Raw genomic sequence first — 16353 nt, forward strand, 5'->3', positions numbered from 1 at the left:
AAACTTCACCACTAGCCAGACCTCCCCCCAGGGGAAAGCCACTGTACCATTCCCTCTCCTCCGAGCCTAGCATTGCCATGAGCTGTGCCCAACAGATCTGGCTCCTCTTGCGACCCCCTAGGCATGCTCCTGACCCCCCATAGCAGTGCTGGCAGCTTGAAGCAGCCAAGCCTGACTCCTGCTCTGCTTTGAGGCATGGCATGGTCTGACTGGGACTTGCAGTGTCATGCAGAAGCTGCATAAGCAGAAAATGGATTGGAAACCCTACATGCAGCTGGAGCTACTGTCTGAAGATTTCACCAACCAAGATGAATTCTCTTCCAAATGAAAGAGGGAAAGAGCAGACAGAGCACTATATTTTCCTTAAGCACTGGCTCATTCAAAGCACAGTCCAGTGGCTGCAGAGGTCCCAGGAGACTCCTGCAGAGGTCAGGTCGCTCTGGTGGGATCTTTGAGCCCACACATCTTTTCTGGATTGGAAAAACTGTCAGTGTCAGGTTTTATGAGGAAAGGAATACTACTGGTATGTTAAATGGATGGTTGGGTGAGGTTCTGGAAAAATGATGTCTGTTAATTCAGTAGGATTGCTCACTGTGTCAGGATTGTACTGGCATAGATCAATGAACTTTTTAAGGATGAAGAACAGCCTCTGCTTTCCTGAATTCTGCGTTTTGACCTTTGAGAAGCTGGGCATGAAGGAAGAAAGTAAATTACAGATCTGATATATGTAGACACTACTTATGAATCCTACATCACAGCAAAATTTTGCCAGTCCCTCCTGTCCAAACTGGAGCAGTTTTTCAATCCATGATATCTCATGTTAGCATCAGGTGTGGAGAAAAAAGTGAGAGGTGGGTGAGCAAGAAAGCCCTTTCCTGATGGGAGGCAGCAGGGGCAGCCTGCCACCAGGCAGTCACACTAAGCAGGAAACTTTGCCTGCTACACTCTGAACTTGTATGCATGAGAGATCAGGACTCCTGGCTTCTCCTCATTTCAACATTTAACAGGAGCAAGGCACCTGCTGCTTCCCACAGAGGGTGAGATGCCACCGATAAACTGCGTGCTCATGGTGACTTAGTGTGGGAGCTACAGTGCAGGATATGGCCCTTCAAAGATTGCTAACTCCCCCCTTATGCTGCTGGGTTTCTATTTCTAAGCAGACACTCGACATGAGTATTTTTTGTTCAGCATCAGACAGATATTTCTTGTGGATGATGCTCTAAAAGACAAGGGTTAATGTGATGCTTTAATTTAGTAAAGATTAGGAATTTGCAATTGAATAACATTATAGCAATGAAGATAAAAGGGACTTGGCAGAGTTGAAGGAAGGGCATAACAGGGACTGTGGGGTAGGAGCAAATAGGGTAGAGCTGTGGGGCCAGGACTAAGCTACTGGGGAGACTGTAAGGCAGCAGTTCTTGATGGTACCAGTATTGCAAAACCATGGCTCACAGTGCTATACCAACCACATCTCCAGAAGCAAAGCGCTGGCTGTGTTAACAGAGCACACATGGCCTTCTCCTGAGCAGCAACCCTTTGCATGGTGTGGCCTTTTAAAATGTGCCAAACAGATTGAGTACAAGCAGCATACACATAATAAATGTGACACAGCAATAAAAAAAGAACAACAATACCGCACTCACAAAAAATGCTGGAAAAGCTGCAGAATTCATTGAAGATGCCCCAACTCCCCCTTAACCTCTATGCCAGGAACTATTGTTTCTAATGTTAATAATGTCTGGTAATAAACAGTGGCATAACTCCAGGTCCCTGTAAGTCAGGGATAATGGGATCAGACTGAAGCAATGTAATCAGTAGCAGAGCTCAGCTTGGATTGCCAGGCTCTCTCTTTTTGACAGCACATGCCACTGCTGGAAAAAAATAAACCACCAAAAATAGGCACATAGCAGGTAGGTGCTTCCTCCTGTAGCCGTTCTCAAGCTGCTGGAGTTCAGAGCATCGTGGAAGAAATGAGATGGTAAAACACCCTGAGGAGTTTCACAGTTTGGAGTAGGTAAACCCCTGCACCAACTACCTGATAGAGGTTGGGTCAATGAAGTTTACTTGGCCAAGAAGACACTGGCTGCCCATGCTGAGGTGGAGGGGGAGAGCTTGTCCCTGCCAATCTGTGTGAATAATGGCCATGAGGTAAAGCACATGGAGCCACTGGACATGAAGGCACTTCTTTTTTTATTATCCCTCTGTGATGTACCGATGCCCCACATCACTCTCAGCTGCATCTGCCCTGTCTGGATGTGGGAGCCTGGAAGAACCTCTGACTGAAATGGGACGGAACCAAATACCTCACTCAGCACAGATACCATCTTTTAAACAAGCAGCTGATGTAACACTGTGATATTGATACGATACAGAGTGGCCCTCTGTGCCAACAGCTTGTGCTCCTCACCATGGCAAAACCAGCCCTTGGACCGGGGTTTCCTTCCTTTGCGTGTGCCTCTACACATGCGTCTGGGGGTGAGCTGTGTGGGGGAGGAAGGAGTTAAAAAAGCCAAAGCGGGCTAACGACCCATCTGCCACCTCAGCTCGTGTGACACCAATCCTGCCGATGGCGGGGGTTGGGAGCGCAGGGAGCAGCTCCCTTTCTCTCCTGGTAGCTGAACCTCTGATTATCATTTCTGAGCAGCCGAGGAGGTGGCAAGCCATTGTGTGTCAGCTGGGAGAGCTGCTGAAAGGGGGCTTCTCTCTGTCTTAAAGGAGAAAGCCCTTCCTAAACCCTCCCTTCACAAAGAAGGAGTTGCCCTCCTCCCAGGGAGTCTAGCCAACAGGAAAGGGCCCTCAAAGAGCTCCAGCCCTGGGGGCACTGGGCTGATGCCTTTGACAGGGATGCCCCCAGCAGGGAGGAGGGAGCCAGGGTCCCCAGCCTTCCCAGAAAGGCTGGTGACCAGCAGGGCCAATTAGCACCAACCTCAGTGTCAGGTTTTGTGTGATAGAGGCACTTGGCCATGAGGAGTTGGTCGAAGCTCCTCACCTCATTTCACACAGGCAACAGCAATCAGATGGTAATAACCATGGGTCACTAGAAGGTGACCTCGAGGTGAAAGGCTCCATATCCCATTACTGGCTTACTTAGCTATCAGCCTGGCATGTCTTTCTAGTGCCTTGAATCAGAGAATGGTATTCAAGCTCTTTGAGAAAGTTCCTGCTGGATGGTGTTTAGCATTGTGCATTTCCCAGCAGACATGCAGGAATGGTAATTAGAATCCTCCATGACTACCATGTACTGGGACCTTGCCATTAGCATTGTGTGACTAGGCAGGAATGTATTGATTTCTTTTCTGAGCTGTGCATGCTTACAGCAGACACCAGCGCTGATTTTTGTCCTGATTTATTATATGTGTGTGTGTATGCTCATCTCATGTTAGCCATTAAACTTCCCATTAGTATCTGCTGGTATTCTACAGCGTGCAGAGAGGCCCTGAATGGTATCCCTGCTCTGATCTCTGTCAGATCTAAACAGATTGCATCCCACAGCACCAACAATTTAGTCAGCTCATTTATCCCACTCAGGGATCATTTAATTCTTTCTGGACATTTGTCTCATCTTCTTTTTCCACCATAATCTGTTTAGCTGGTGGAGGGCTGGATGAAAAAGGCTAAGGGCCCCTGTTTCTGAAGCAATTCCCATCACATTTCCCCAAGTTGTGTGATATGCTGGCAGTTCCTTTGCCCTAGTTGCCTGCTCCCTCCTTACTGTGTGTCTGCATCTCTGCCTGAGTTACAGTTTTGGGCCTGATCAGAAAACTAAGGTTTTCTTCACTCATCTGCCTTCCTTGGCAGCTGAGTCATGCTGTCTCCTCTGGCAAGCACAGCCTCTCCGTGGCACTAGCAATAACTCTGGTGCAACCACCATGTTCTACCAGCCATGAAGCAGATAGGCTTGTAGGGAGAACCAATTTCTTTTGATACAGTGGCATGTTTTGAAAAAAACTGGGAAAACTTACAGGCACAAAAGCCTCCTTTTCAATTTCAAACAACAAACAGCAAACTCCTGGAAAGGATTGGCTGAGAACAAATGTTTTGAATTTAGTTTGGGTTTGGTAATCAACTGGGCAGCTTGAAAAAAAGGTGGTTAGCACCTGTAAAAAGGCGAGGAATGAGAAGTAGTGAGAAATAAGAAATACTGTGTAATAAAATTGTGCATCTACGGAATTGATGAGTTTTTCCATCCAGAAGTACTGTGGATTCTAGCCCCAGCTTCTTCTTTGAAGGTATTTTATAAATCTCCCTGAGGATCAGGTTGAGAAGTCAGTGGCTAAAAGGCAATTTCTGTGGAGAAAGCCAGATAGGTGCTTACGTCCCTCTATGAATTGCCATCAATAATCTATCTGGGGCTGTGCTGCTTGCTCAGCAGCACCCACAGTTTCCAGGAGGATGTTTGTTGCAGTGGGGAAACATACTACATGCTGCTGGCTGGGAAATGGGGTGTACCCATAAATGCACGTGTGTTCATCTGCATCCACGTCCAAACCCCATGGTAGCTGCATCCCAAGGAACCTTTCAAGCATCTAGCATTCCCCACTCTTCCTGGCTCTTCTACAGCTTCTCCTGGAGACAAGTGCTCTGGAGACAGAGTAGAGGGCAACAATATTTTTTTTACTGCAGCATGGCAACCTAAACAAAATAAGGGTTTCCAAAACCGAGGCACATTGGGATGTAGTACATCACAACTCTCTGGGGGAATCTGGCTCCTTTTTGAAGAGTAGGAGGGGTAAGAAAGGGGTGTAGATTTAGGCAACAGTAAAGAGCAACCTGGGAGGGATTTTCTACATGGCCACTTATGGAGCTCTTAACCTTTGTCTTTTACCTCTCTTTATGGACTATCAGGGAGTGTGCCTCCAAAATAACCCTGAGAGTGAGGTGGCTCTGAGACCTGGTGTCCCACGTGTTAAACATTTCTTTCCTGTGAAGAGGAGCCCCTAGACATGTCTAAAACACTACAGTGTCACAGGAGTTCACCAGGAAAGGATGCAGGTCAGTGGTCCCTTTGAAGAGATGTGTGAATGGGCAGCATGACCCGCACATCTTTTCTGTGCAGGATGTGCTGTCAATCCAGACTCCATCATTCCCTGCTCTGACTTGCTCAGATGGCTTGAGGGTGTGCAATGAGAACTGTCAGAGCAGTCTCTTAAGTTTCTGCTTTACTGGGTCACCTGAGCTTCTTTAATAAGGGTCTCCTAGTGATTCAAGGCTGAGACACCATGAACTGGCAGAGAAGATTCTGAGCTTGCTGCAGGGTACTGCAGAGGGTACTGTGACAAAGGGAAGCACAGCTTGCTCCCGCAATTACAGATTCATGACTCATATAATAATTTAGGTTACAAGGCACTTCTAGAGGTCATCTGGTCCAAGCCTTTGCTCAAAGCATGGCAAACCTTTATGTTAGATCCACCTTCAGAGCTAGATCTAGTTGCTCAGGGCTTTGTCCAGTTGAAGATCTCCAGGGCTGGACATTACACAATCTCTGGACAGCATGTTCCAGTGTTTGACCACCCTCATTGTGCAAAAATGTTTCCTAATATCTAATTATATTTTCTCTTGCTACAACTTGTTCTGTTGCTTCTTGTTCTTTTGCTGTACACCTTCAGGAAAGTCTCCATTTTCTATATAATTTCTAATGAGGTATTTGAAGAGATAATGCCTGGGAACAGAAAGGCGCTTTTGGCCTTTTTCAATGTGAAGAGGAGCCCAGAAGAAGCAGTATCAGAGTATCCGACCTTGAACTCTTTTCATGCTGCTCAGAAATGCACCTGCCACTGAGATCAGAACAAGGCAAATGATTATGTTACAAACCAGTAAAAATGATTCTCGAGAAACAAGTATGATCTGATCTGTCCTGGAGGATTGAGTTACAGAATTAACTCTTAGACAGTCTTTTCCTGGTCTGTGCATAAGAGAAGGCAAGGTAGAGAGGAAAGGCAGCTCTGGGGAAGTCAGTGATACAGGATGGGAGGAGGTGATAAAGAAAAAGATCAGAAATTAGTGTCTTTTAAACACTACTCTTCTGAACAGGTATTCTTGTGCTGGATGTGCAGCCTACCCATGCTTTTTGAGAGTGCCACCATACACAAGCTGAATGGTTTCTCTCCTACAGGGCACAACAGCCTTTTTTTGCCCAGCGATGACTGAATATTTTATGTTGCTGTTTACCCAGCAGTTCGGAAGATTCCCAGTGTAGCTCTGAAAAAGCTGAAAGAGGGGACCAAAGTGTCTGGTCACATCTGGGAGCTTGTTTGAGCAACAAAGGAGGGGACAAGTTTGTCAAAGCTAGAAAGAATATAGTGTGGTAGTATGTGCCTTTTCATAGTGGTGACTTTCCTCCAGCCCTAACAGTCTCACAAGGAATCAGAAGTGAAGGAGGCAGCCCAAGGGGGACTGTGAGCCTTCCAAGCAGCCCAGATGATCTGTGTTACGTAGTTCAGGGCTGGCATTGCATCGAGGGGGCTCACGTCTTGACTGGTGTAAATCAGCACCGTCTCTCTGGAGGCTCTGGAACTGTGCTGGTTTATCCTAACTGAGAAAGGGGCCCATGATATCCAGGCTCAGACCGCATGATGTAGGTTTGTCCTCTGAACATGCAAGAGGTATCCTCGCACTCTAGGGCAGTATGGATTACATTAAGGAATTTCTAGCTGGTGAGTGGAGGAGCCCATCACAATTAAATACAAGTCCTATATGTCCTGCCTAAAATTCAGTAATGCTGTGGCTGGACACTGCTGGGCTCACTGCCCTGGGAGAGCAGTAGCTACCTGAGCTCTGGCTAGGCTAGGGAGCCAAGCAATAGCACTTGATGGGAAGAAAAAACATCCTCTTTCTTGGGAGGCTTTTCTCACAGGATTGTGGCCTATCTGTAATGAGGAAGAAAAACTACTATGGAAAAATAACAATACTGTCTGAAAAATCTTTAATTCAGCTCACTTTTTTTTCAGCTCACAAAATAAGGGGCTCATAATCCCTTGGCTTTACCTTGTAGTCAATGAAGAGAGATGAACATCCAGAGAAATACTCAGGTTAACTACTGTCTGCCTTGCTTTTTGTAGAGGTGTTTGTCCCTGTGACTACAGGGTGGGCAGAAGGTGCTTACTAGAACTCTGTATCCCAGGCATAGTATTCCAATAAAGTCCCATGGGAGGAGCACTCCCTAGTAGAGGTCAGCTGGCATGGCAATGCAGGAAGGCCAGAGCTCCAGCCTCCATGTCAGAGTGAAGGAGACCAGACAGTAATGAAAAGATCATGACTGTAAAATTAGCATGGAGTGGATGCTCCTGACATAGTGTGTTGGAATGTTGGCAAAATCTCAAGGAAAAATTAGAATGGAAAGAAAAGTTAGAGGAAAGGACCCTGAGAATAAGCAGAAGACTAGAGCAGAGTACTGGTAAACGTTTGGACTAGAACAATGGCTGGAACATGGGTGGACTTTAGAAGGATTTAGGCCAAGCTCTGACTTGAAAACAAAATTCATGTTTGGATTTGACCCTGCTGATTGTCATGGGTGCTGCTGAGTTTACAGGTTTCCTCACGGAGGAAGGAACATGTAGGGACGAGAGCAGTGGGGTCAGGGGTGTCTTTGCACTTCTGGCTTGGCAGATTTTTCTCTCTGTGGACTTTTTTCAGCCTCTGGGAAAGTCCATTGTTGCTACAGCCTCATTTACTGTAGTTTTCCTCCTAATTCTCATTCTTGCTCAGAAGGGTGCAAAATTTGCAGTCAATCAGAAGGACTTTGACAGTGGAGTTTGTGAAAGATAATTAAAGCCTGGAATCGCCTACATGTTTATTTTTATTTTTTCGAAATATGCTGGGATGAGTCCAGATTGTATATCAGGAATGGTTTCTATTACTTTTCTTCACTCTAATGGCACCACTTTTTTTTTTTTTTTCTTTTTTTTTTTCCCCTCAGATTCTTCCATTTGCTGCAAAATATATTAGGAGAGATAATTCCTTTCCATGCCATTTTCTCTTTCAGTGTTGCCAGAGCCTAAACATTATTGATACCAATCCTTCTGCTCCTTAGTCCAGCTACCTTTTAAAAATGCTATTTTATTAGAACGCCTTTGCATTAAATAGCAATGTTCAAAGCCAATTCTCAGGTGCTGTAAACACACACCTGCTTTGGGGCAGTCAGCAGGTTCAGCAGCACATTTGCAAGCAGCAGCATTTGATGGGAAGCTCTTGATGCTCACACCAAGCTGTGGTGCAAAAGCCTGGCACAGATGAACTGCAGTAGCATGGGCAAGCCACAGCACTTGACAGCAGCAGAGTGACCCGGGGCTTTACTCTGTGAGTGCAAGCCTCCCCTAGAGAAACGTGGCAGGGTGAAATGGAGACTGGTCAGGGCAGGGGAGTTCAGTGGTCATGGTGATAAGGTGAACTCAGGGGAGGGGAGACTCCCCTGGAAAGAGGTGAAGACTTAAGGAATACTTAAAGGGAGGTAAGAGAACATGTGACAGTCCGATATGGCAACTATACAACAAAAATTATAAACTGGGAGGGACCAGACTGACAAACAGGTCAGAAGATGTGGGAGATCCTTCACTGGTTTCAAGGAAAAGGAATGTCTTGGTCAAAGTGAAAGAGAAGAAAAGACATGAAAAGAAGTGAAAGAAAAAGAAAAAGGAGGATGAAAGAAAGATTTTGTTCAGCATTGCAAAGGCCTGGGGTAGATCCACTGGGAGAGGAGAGGAGATGTATACAAGTAAGAAGGGAAGGAAAAGCGAACAAGAGATTGATGAATATCACCTGTTGTCCACAGTCATAGCTAAGGCTGCAGTGAACCATGGGTGCATCCAGGCTACTATTACATTGCTGGTTACTGCCATGTAAGTAGTACCACACCATTATTCATGGTGTGGCTGAGGCAGCAAGGGGTGCCAGCAGTCCTGGAGACAGCCCAATTAGCTTTATAAGCTGAAGAAGTAATTTTGGGAAGAGAACCAGAGCTGCTCAGGGAGGCAGCAACAGAACACGACCACAGCAGAGATTTTTTCTGCTCAGGGTGGATGAAATGCAGGTCTTCGTTTCCCTCTTTTGTCTTCCATGGGCCGTGTTGCCTCTAACTGGCAGCCACTCTTTCCCAGTGCAGGATCAGTATCTGCACTGCCAGTATCCACCTGGGGAACTATTGCCTTCAAGGGCTCTCAGGGGTCCATGAATGACAACTCCTTCCCTGCAGTGACCAGATGCTTCAGCACTTGTGGAGCAAAGGGGTTGGAATACCTTCTCCTTCCTCAATGAAAATGAAATGTAAGAGCCCTCCATCCCCTCCCTACAAGCAAAGTCCTGGCCTGTTAACCAGGATGAAGGGATGGGGGGGCTATAAGGCAGGGGAGAAATATATCTTTGTGTCTGCTTGCAACTTTGTAAGAGGCAATGTTACCATGGCAATGGGTGGTCTTTACTGAGAAGGGGAGCTACAGCCTTAGTGTGAGGAGAAGGGCGGGAGCGATGCTAAAGGGAGGCAGCCCAGAAGTCTCATGGGAAGGGAGAGAAGCAGGGCAGGGAGGTGATGTTCAGAAAACCACCTTTGGCAAAGTGGCTGTGACAGCAAGCCTGACATCTGGCATGGCTGCCCCACAGTGCAGGCTCTCTATTGAGCTGCTACAAGATGGGCACATTTAGACTGAGCCCGCATATTTCCACTGAGATCATCACCCCTGTCAAACGAGGAGGCACTGCAATTAGCCCCCGGGGCCTCCTGCATGGCGGAAAGCCCACACCTGGATGTGCCCATTCTGCTCTCCCCTGTCCCCCCATCAGCCTTTTGGTGTTTCAGCAGAAGCCCTGCTGCCAGCCCAAGATGACCACACTGCGTGGCCAGCAGACCCTGGACAGCTGGCAGTGCGGACCCGCTGCCGGCTTCGGGGCCAGGGAGTTTCTCCAGCTCCACAAAGAACTACCACTGACAAGCCAGTATGGGAAAGGTCTCCTCCCCATTTCTCACACGATGCGGATGGGAGAGGAGTTTCCTCGGTCTCCTGTTTTTTGCAAGGGGAGGGGCTGAGTAGCCTGTGCGTGCCTGGAACAGTCAGACGATTGTGCGGGAGGTGGGGAGGAGAGGGAACAAAGAGCCGGGGCTGACAGCGCGGCACCACCAACCATCGCAGAGCAACACTCGGCCTTCTCCCCACCGCTGCCCCTGCAGCCTGGGGCGGGCCCTGTCCCTTCCACTCCAGCCACCGCTTGCCCCAGCCCCGCTGCCCTCGGCAGCTGTGCGGCCTGCGGGCAGGGTTACACACAGCTCCGGGCCCCCAGCTCTGACCCAGGCCGCGGAGGGCGCGGTGCCCTTCCCGAGGGCAGCGCTGAGCCCGGCCCGGCTCCAGGCCGCGGTGGGGGCCGTGCCCGCGGCCCGCACGGAGCCCCCGCAGCCGGCAGGTGGCAGGGCAGCCCCGCGCCTCGCCCCGGCCCGCCCGGCCCGGCCCGGCCCGCTGCGGGCCTTCCCGGGCGGGGAAAAGCCTTTGTGTTCCCCAGCCCACAGAGCAGAGCGCCTGCCCCCGGCAGCCAGGGCGGCGGCGGTGTGGGGGCTGCGCGCTCCCGGGGGACACGGGTTTCCCACGGGGGAGCGGGGCTGCGGCTCTGCTCGGCCCTATCCGCAGCTGCCGTAGGGTGTGATGGGCGTTTTTATTATTATTATTAATGGCAGCTCGTTCGCGCTGAGGTTATATTACAGCCCCATTGTGCGAGGCTCCGCACAAGGCGGTCAGAGACAGTCTGTACCCGAGAACAGGCAGTCAGAACAGAGAAAGGCAGCCGAGAGGGCGGGCAGGAAGAAACGCCACTCAGGGAGGGAAAGCCTTTTTACCCTGGTTCCTCCAACAGGCCAGGGGCAGAAAATGAGGTTTGTAGGCTGCCACGGGCCCTCTCATCCTTTGAACCTCACAGTCCTCTTGTGCAAGTGGAATAAATAACCTGTGGCTGGCCGGTTTTTGGTGGTTCAGCATTTGTAAGCGCTGACCGTTTACCCCTTGGTTAAAGCTAAACCCGCCTTCTCTTTCCCTCGCTGTTTAACAGAGGTGCGGGCAGCTGGGAGCCCATGCCAGCGTGCTGGGTGCTGGGAAGGTAATCATTAATCCCGGGGGCTGCTGGCCTGCCCTGCTGGGCACCGAGGGACCGCTGCCCAGCTGCCGGCCGGGGCTGGCCCTGCCGAGGCCCGGCTCTGCTCCGGGCAGCCCACGGGCAGCGAGCGGCTCACGAGGTTGCCTGCCGGGGGAGAGCTCCGAGCAGCTGAACTTTTCACTCCAGTTTCCAGACAGATTTCCAGAGATGCTTGAGAGAGGGGAGGGGATAGGAAGCAAGATTTGTAGGGGGACCAGCCTGGCCTTTTTCAATTCAGCCGCAGAGTTAGTTAACAAAGTTGCAGGTTCTCAGCCTCTTTTTCTCTTTCTTGCCAGCTCTTTTTTTTTTTTTTTTTTTTTTCCTTCCTCAATATAAATACCCTGGGGCGGTTTCTTTTCTTTTTGGTATGAATGTGATGATCTTTCAGGGCTGTGATTGGCTCCGCGGCTTGTCATCGGGGACACACCTCCTGGCGTGGGGCCACCGCCTCCCCCTCTTGTGAAAGCTTCTCCTTGTAACAAGTGAGCGTAATTACATCAGTTACTCACTAGAGCACAGACCTGCTTTAAATTTTGGCCTCTTGGAGCCAGCGAGAAGCTGAAGGACTAGAAAATGCAGTTTCAAAGGCCTGTAACACTATGGATCATACAAGTCACGCTGTGCTCTTCCCTCCCAGGAATTAAGGCTCCCAGCCACACGTGAGGAAGAATGAATACCAGTACTAGTCGTGGAAATGCCTATCTGTTAGGAGAACAGAGCTGCCGCACCTGAGAATGAGTTCTGCTTTGCCAAAGCCTCGCCCACTAAAAAAGATATACACCAGGTCCCTTTTGAATTGAGCTTTGGTGTAAATTAATCAGAAAATGCCACACTTTCGGGGGCCTCAAAAGGGAAGAGAACTCATGGTCAGAGCTGCATGGGCTGTGGGTGATCCCTTAAAAAGAGCAGAGCCAAACAAACAAAGGCATCTGTGTGCCAAAAGAAAATGCAAGATCCTACAAGACAGGGCCAGATTTGGTGGGGGAAGAAAGTGATCCTAAAGAGCAGCATTTCTGTCCAGGTGGATGTTGCAGGAGGAGGCTGATGCATTTCTGACAGATCAGGAGAGAAGTGTCCAGTGCTTTTGTGAGCATGTTCCAGAAAGGGCTGTGGTGGGAGCATCCTTGCTGTGTTCCAGGGGCCCAGATCCTCTGTATGGGTAAGTAGGTGTAGCATGAAAGAAGCCAGCACTCTCGCAGCCAAAAACCTATTCCATGCTGGCGTGGCAGAGGTTGGCTGATAAGGAGAAAAGTTTCTGCATAGGAAAAAAAGGAAGCAGTGCTCCGAGTGAAGGAGAGAGCTCACAACTTATCCCCCTTTGTCCTGTAAGGATGTGACCCTGACACGTGGCACAGATGCTGCTGCAGCTTGGTGAGTTGGAAGGATGCAGATGAGGTGTAGGAGAATGTAAACCATCCATCTGGCTGGGAGGGTCAAATCCTCAGGTACAGATGTTTGCGGGGTGTCAGAATTGCTCTTCTGACATGGGACAGACCCAGGCCTTTTCAAATATATCTTGCAAAAATTATGCAAGGAGAGACATTTACACCCTTGTCCCCTCCAGCTATTCTCTAGCATGCAGGTGTTTGCTCAGAGCAGATCCAGCCCTGTTTCTGGAACAGGCAGAGAAAAACTTGAACTGACTCTCACATTGATTGTCCAGTGGACTGAATATGATTTTAGCCTTTTATCCCTGTCTGTCTCTTTCAACTCTCTGCCCTAAATGAAAATAAAAATAACCTTCTGCATTCTATCCTTCATTAGAGAAACTTCTTCCTGAAAATATCATGAAAACTGATGTGCCCCTATGAAAAATGTGGATTTTGATGATTCAGCATTTTCCCATGGAACATAAAGCTCCTTTGTTCTTCTGACCAGCTCCCAGCAAATGGCTCAAAGGCATGTGTTTCATGTTTCCTCCCAGCAACCTGTTCCTGAAGCAGCTGAGAAGCTTCCTAGGTCATGGCCCACTCAGTAGGTGTCATTGGATCAGACAGTCTAAAAACTAGCAAAGAGCTCCTCTTTGTTCTTACAGACCTGGAAAACATGAAAAATAGTACTCTGTTTTCTGTGGTGTCAGGTGTTCTCTGATCGTATGAGCTTCAGTGGGACCTGGGTGCTGCCTGATTTTGGGAAGAGCTCTCAGTACAAGTGACTATGCCCCGTTACTGAGCTGAAGTTGTGGAAAGGAAGGAGCAATGTACCACAGGAGCCAAAGAGGAGGCATGGAAAGGGACAGCAGGCTTCCACTTCTGAAACATAAATATTGAGATTTGGGTTCCTGAAATGGAAAATACCCGTACCGAGATGTGAGAGCTGCAGGGTGCCTGACATCTTTGCAAGAGATGCCTGTCTACACCAAGGACCAGGGAATTGGTACACAGAGGACAGTGTTTAAGATAGGAAGCTGTATTTCTGGCACAGGAGGAGCAGGGAGAACAGAAGGAGATTGGTACTGGTACAGATGTGTCAGCAGGCCACAGGCACTTCCATGTACCCAGATGTCATATCCGACTTGGCACTGACCTCCAGTCCAGAGTGAGAATGTCATGATCTCAAAGGACATTTGATCATTTCCCTTGCCTCTATGCAACTGCCAAGCCACCTTTCTTTCCAGGTGGATCAAGCTTTTATCCTTACTGCTATTATGATACCTAACATTCCCTGCAAGGAACAATTGTGGTGAAATTCCTTACATAGAGACTGACATGCAGAGATGGCAGGAACAAAATAATAATGCTAGCCATAATAATAAATAACAGCCCCATTTGCTTTAATCCACAGCTCACAAAACAACAGCCCAGTCCAAATTCTCATCTGCTGTGGAGATAAAGGGTGTGATTTACTCTGTCAGCTATGGAGAACAGACACACCACAAGACAGTTATCTCTGGCCATAAACAAACTGGAGTGGCTTTGCCTTTTAACAGGCTCCCTTCTCCTTTCCTGTGGAGTGCTGCTTTCTGCCTTATGTAACCCTCTGGGCAACTCCACTGCCCTATTTTGTTTTAATAAACTTGAGCAGTTTGAGCTATGGATCCTTCACTTTTCTGATGTCGTTGCCACTTCACAGGGCTCCCTTTCTTGCCCTGCTCTGCAAGGTTCCATAGGTAATATCTTGGGAGGAGCTAAATAAACAGCTTCCAAGTTCCGACACAACCCACGTGTCAAACTTCCTTTTGAATGTTAGCCTTGGAGGTGAGAAGGAAAGACTGAGTTGGCTAGGAAAATGCATAACCTTTCAGAAACAGTTTTTTACCTTCCTTATCACCCCTTTAAGGTCATAAAGATTATGCCAAAGAAGCTATTAAGTTTTCCAGGATTGCAAAATATTTTATCAATGATAGAGATGAAGCATGCCGTTCCACTTTTCAGTTTTTTGCTTTATATTTCCTTTTATGTTTGGGGATTTGATCTTAATCTTCTCTCCGTACCTTTCTGTTTCCGTCCTGATTGGAGGCATGGTTAATTGTTTCTTGTAGCCAGAAGCCTGAACTGAATTGCAAACAGAAGACCTCTCAGGCATAAAAAAAAAAAAAAGAAAAAAAAAAAAAAAAGAGTGAACCTGGAAATTAAAAATGTGAGCACCATGATTCCTTAACAGACTGAGCATCAGATTTTGTATCTGTCATGGCTCCTGAGAGGTATATAAAATTTCTGAACAGCAATGACTGACAGCAGTGTTCCAGCAGTGACAGCAAACTGCCTTCTCTACTCAAGTTAATTTAGGAGCTAGATATATTTCTCCACCTAAAATCATCTGTGAAAACTTGACACTAGAACATCTCTAGCAGTTAAATAATGGAATCTGGGCTGAAAGGGCTGCGCACTGTTCTCCACCAGGTTTCCCTAGGGACGAAATAGGAATCAAATGCCGTATGATGCCGTCTGAGATTCCGTTCCTCACACGCCACAGTGAGGAGCAGATTAGTGTCCTGCTCATAATGCATCCCCTCCAAATCCCTCACTGGAGAAGGATATCCAGAGCTCTGGAGAAATGCTGAAAAGAGGCTCATGAGAGGCCCAATTCTTCACATTGAACTGGAAAATGTTACGAGTGGATTGCAAAGCTCTACTGAATATCGAGTTAATCCAAGATTTACGTGCCATAAGCCTCCAGAAATTGGGCTGTGGCGGGTTTTAGTTAAAGCAGTGTTAGCTAACCTTTTAAGAAACCCTGTTTTTCCTCCCTGTGCAGCCTTTCTGATAGGCCTTGTTTTCCTGAAGGAACAGATCCTCAGCTGTCATAACGCAGACTCATCTCACTGAAGGCAGTGAAGCTGGAGGTTAGGAGCATCTGACCCGGAAACAATTCCTCTTAATAGTGATATGTTTGTTACCACCAGGCAAGATGACAGACTGAGTGCTGGTGATGGAAGAGTAGCAGACAGGCTACTGGCTCAAAGACTGTCCATTTGTCCATTTGTCTCCCATGGCGTTTAGTACAAAGAGAGGCAGAAGCGGGAAGATGAGACACTTCAGTGAAGTTGGCATGAAGAAGAAGAGGCAAATCTTGCTCAAGCTGAGTTAGAGTGGAAAAACTTTTATCAGGGAGGTGCCAAGTATAAATCACAAACAGATACTTCTTGGTTGAGACAATTCTGAAAGAAGACAGTAGCCAATTAATTAATGCCAACTGGCTATAAAACAGGAGAGTATTACAACCTTTTAGGACAGCATATGTCAGCCTTTTTCACAGCCTTTTCCCACATGGTGTGGCTGCCCCTTTCCCACATAAGTAGACTATTTTCCTAGGGTGGACAGAGAGGCCGGGGTGCAGGATCTTCAAGGTGGTGTTTCAGGTGCCAAGCAGGTATATCAGCTTCAATTTTATGCTCTGTTCATGTTGTCTAGGGTCTTCCTCCAGTCTCGCAAATAGTATAGAAAGACTTCCTTTGTGATTGTAACAGGAAAAACAGGCTGGATGGAAGAGGATAAAAAACCAAGTGGACATGACTGCTCTGACAGCTCTGTCATGCTCTGTCTGGGGGATACTTGTAATTCCCAGGTGGAAACTTTGTCTCTGGGTCAGTGGTTTGTAGTGCTGAAACCACCCACAGTCTCTTAGTGGCAGCTTAAGGTAGCCTGATCACTGTCTAGGAAATGCAAGTTCCATCCTATTCTTAGCATCTGTTGCAGATGACTTGTGACAACAATGGCAGACTTTTAATAATTTTAAGAATTATTAGTTCAATATATTTTCTCTCTTTTTAGATTGAAATATTTAAATGTGGAACAATGGCCATCT

This window comes from Passer domesticus, chromosome 3 (assembly GCF_036417665.1).
Source record: "Passer domesticus isolate bPasDom1 chromosome 3, bPasDom1.hap1, whole genome shotgun sequence".
Taxonomy (NCBI): domain Eukaryota; kingdom Metazoa; phylum Chordata; class Aves; order Passeriformes; family Passeridae; genus Passer; species Passer domesticus.